Source organism: Bidens hawaiensis, unplaced genomic scaffold (genome assembly GCF_021521415.1).
Source record: "Bidens hawaiensis isolate Kalapana, Puna unplaced genomic scaffold, B.hawaiensis_p1.1 tig00010344_1, whole genome shotgun sequence".
Lineage (NCBI taxonomy): Eukaryota > Viridiplantae > Streptophyta > Magnoliopsida > Asterales > Asteraceae > Bidens > Bidens hawaiensis.
The window spans coordinates 36,836-41,444 of NW_027491784.1; positions in this window are offsets into that span (position 1 = coordinate 36,836).

Sequence of the window (4,609 nt, forward strand, 5' to 3'; positions counted from 1 at the left end):
CGGATAACTTGGAAGCTTATATGGAGATGCTAGTTGAATGCCAAGTTAATATCTTATATCGTTTTAATAGTATAGTAAGATAAGTCATGTAATTAATATAATCATGAGCAATACTATTATTGTTTGTAGTTATATCTTCGGAATTGCTTCCACATGTAGTATTTCTAAAATAAAAATTATGGGATCACCTTTTGATGTTATTGTTAAAGTAATTAAAAGGATTATATAAATTACGAATATTACATTTTGTCGATTGCCTAGAATTCATATATACGAGATGGTGATGACATATAACCATAAAGAGTTCGACACAAATCGTCAATGAATAGAGTTTAAGATGATTATAACGGTTGTTATGGGTGGTTGAAAGAATTTAACAAGAGATCGACAAGAACAGTGGAAAGAAGGATACGATAGAGCTAGCGCTTAGAACACAAATTATTCGACGATAATGATGTTGAGATGGGATATGATCCAATTGGATATGATGGTAGTTGGTAGTGGTGTAAGGCATCAAGTTAGTGGTTATACTTGCATAGGAGGGGCCGTCAGCATGATATGGTGAAGTCGTAGATCCACGTGTCAGACAATGGTTGTATAGGACAATAGTCGTGGATCTTAAGTGTAGGAAACAATGGTATATATGTATATGGGGTTACAAGTAGATGTTGTCACAATCTAGAGACGGCATCAACTTAGGACCGCGACTGGATATCACAAAGTCAACTACGTCGACGACAAAGATTTTAACGACAATGACAAATAAGTTTTGGAACCTCACACCATATAGAACAACATCTTTTTGGTATATATAAATGTATTAATTGAGCTAGTAACAAAACAATACCATACATATATGTATGTATTGTTATCATAAACTAAGAGTACCTAAAATTAAAAGCTCATTACATTAAATTGGATTATACCCAATACATACATATTATGTGGTGTGACATTGAGACACCTCATGAAGAACATTTTTATAATTTGTATTATTTATTAAGAATTAAGATATGGTTTGTCTTTATATAAAAGAAACGAATATTAGATATCTAATCTTAGATATAGATAAAACAAGAATGTTGTAATTGTTCCCTTATATTGGAAGTCTTTTTAGTGGAAGAAGAATCATCATGGTTTTATATGATTTTTAAAGAATGTACAACTCTAAGTAACAAATTACCAAATTACATAGAGCTGGTTTGAAAGCTTTTATGCGTTAACACTTGCCATCCATCCATAGTGGGACTTTATCCACGCCCAAAATGCCCCGTTGACGCCCCCACACCACTATGATGGGGGCATTTGCGTCCAAAAAAAGCACTGCACGTCATGCAACGTACGTCGTTGGGCGCAAAAGAACATGAGTCCCAACTTTACCTTAATTAGTTAAATCAATTTCCATCACCCTATATCATCCCACTTCTTTTAATTACTTAATTTATTTATGTAACTTAAAGTTTTAATAATCATTACGATAGACTTCAACCACTACGCATAAAACGAGACCCCCCCCCCCACCACCACGCATGTGTATACATGGTAGGGAAAATGGACGTTTTCGCACCTCAATTAAGGATACACTTATATAGTTATTTTGTATTAAATTAATTCTTTGGTTCAATTTACATGACTTGTTACAAGTTCTTAATCGTAATACAGTCAAACCGTTAAAACCGGACTAGTTATGTTTCAAACCGGCCTCGATTTAGACGGTTTAATTTGTTTTGGCCTTTTGTGAACACCTCAATATGAAGTTTACACATTGATGATGACGATATATATTCAAGGTACAACGAACGAGTCTTGGGAGTACATGTGACATGCCCATAACTTTTGGGAAGATAAGTATATAGCAACTAAAGACAAGGACTTTATATTCTTATTTATGATGTATTGACTATTATCTTAGTCTACATTTATAGTTTATTTCAGGATTAATATATAAGAGCATGTAGTTACTTAAAATTCTATTTACATGATATTAAGGTCTCATATTACACCCTTTAATTAGTTGGGTGTGTTTGTTTGTGGTGGAGTGATGTGATGAGCCATATAGTCATATACAAAGTGCATTTGTTATCGTTTAAACGAATGCAATTCACACTTATATCGTTTTTGACGGTCAGTTATGCACAGTTCGCAAACATTTAATGCATTAATTTTTGTGGCACAAACTTTTTTACAACCAAATTAGTGGCGGGTTACCTTTTGTTGCAGTGTTCAAGTTTCATTATGAGCAATTGTTATTTGGTATAGATTAGAAGTATGATTAAAGAGTGTATTTGATGAAATTTTACATTTCTCGTTCTTGTGGTATAGTACTAGAAATCGTAAATGTAATATTTCTAGGATCGAGTGTCTTAAGAACTCTCTATTGTATTTGTAATGTTCTGTATTTTTTTGTTCTAGCTACTTGCTAGGACTATTTTCTTTATTTATATATAATACCACCTTTAAAAAAAAGAGTAAGGTTATCTATTAAATTTTTTTCTTTAGTATCTCATACCTATTCCATATAATTCAATAAGACGTTAAAGAAAAAAACAAAAAATAAATTAAAGGAAATGAAACCTTGTTTATTACTCTAACCTTGTCACCACTTAGGGAAGCCTAATTAATGCATGCTTGCTAAAGTATGCACAAAACATATGATTTAAGCAACAAAAGAAGATACCATATGTTAATATATAAGCTAATCATGACATTTAGAGATACTTTTATAAAAATTATTCGTATCAACAATCATACATTTGATATTATATATATAGACCTACATTAAAGGTGATGATGTGTATGATTTTACATGTTTTTAATAAAAGAGGACGTCTGGCCTGCTATGTGATTTTTTAATCTATGTTTTGATATTCAAAGATGAGTGTCTTAACTCCATACGCTTCTCTTTACACAGTTAAATCACGTCAGTTCACATCCGCGATAAGCAACCACCCGTCGCGTAATAATACCAACAAAATGAGGGACAACATATGCCAATTTTGAGAGGGAATTTTAGGTAGGTATTCCTCCACTTATTTCAACCTTTTGGACTCCATAACTGGGCATCATCACTAAAGTTATCCCAAAAATTGGAATAAAAACTTTAAAAGATATAATTTTGAGATATAACCCTCACAACATTGTTCACAACATCAAACGAGCTATTATCGCTTGAGCTCAAAGTTAAAAAATCAACACTAGGTTGCTTCGGGATGATGGTATTGACGCTCATATAATTTATGATAAAATATATTTAAAACGACGTCTACTTGGTTGATATACACGCGGTAGATAAAACTTGTGTGCTTGCGGCAACGAGCCAACACGAATTTGGTTGGAATCGACACTTAATCGGAAAGACAAAATGTTTTAATCGAGAATTTGTCTTTAAATAAATTTAAAAAAACAATAATTAAAATATATCTTTTAAAAAACGCCAATAAGGTGCTCCCAAGTGAACCATTCAGGCCACTTGCGGCACCAACTTCTGAGAATTCATATTATTTTGAGAGAGCCTTGGTTATTGGTGAAGCCACATTTTACACTCACCCTTTCGGGTGGGTGGTCTTCATAGCGTGAGCTTTTATCACCTCATCTCCATTTTCCGTTCCAGAGTTATGCTTCAACGATCCTAATACTATGTATAGAAGTATTTTATTAACATTTTCTATATGAATTTCATAAACATTTGCCTAAATAACATTGTCCTTAACATGATTATGCACCGATAAACATCTAATTCCTCTATACCAGAGGATTCATGTTTAAATCTTGTTTTCATTAGGTTTTTTGTCATATTCTTTTGAAGGTCATCTGTCAAGCAGAGCAGCAGATGCTACAATCTAACTGCTCTATATTCTAGTATTGGTTAGCAAGATATTAACATGATCTTTTTGGATACATAAGAACAAAATATTGTCTTTATGGATAACCTCTAAAAACTTTATATTATTAATAATGTGTCCACCCACCACTACTTTTAAATGATTTCTCCCTCACCTGGAGCCACCCACAAACCAATAAGTTGTCATGAACATTGACATATAAATAGGGATGAAATTGATCATAACTAGCATTGTAAGTTAATAACCCTAATAATAATATAGATACCAAAATATATATGGCAACTACCGGTTTTCATCTAATATTGGTGACTCTTCTTGCTTTCTCTCAGCTTTTGTTCATGGCTAATGCTATCTCAACATCCGGTAATTCGATCTCCAAGAACTTGTTATATCGCGCGATGCATGCATCATTATCTTGTACTCAGGGGTGGGTCGTGGGACAGTGAAAACAAGTTAGGGCTTTAGACCCACACTCAGTTAAGGTCTCCATATCAAAAAAAAACATTATATATAAATATATTATAATAATTATAGTAAATTAATTAATGTATTGGTGTGGTGGTAGACTTGGTTGTTACTAAAGTATAGGTTATGAGTTCAAAATTTGTAATAATCAAAAATTTTTTTCTTAACAATTGTTATGAAAAGGCCCCAAAAATTTGTTTCGATTTAGGCCCCCACATTCATTGAGCCGGCCCTGCTTATACTGTGCTACACTGTGCATGCATGCATGCATCCGGATTAAATTTGATCATGTTATCATGCAA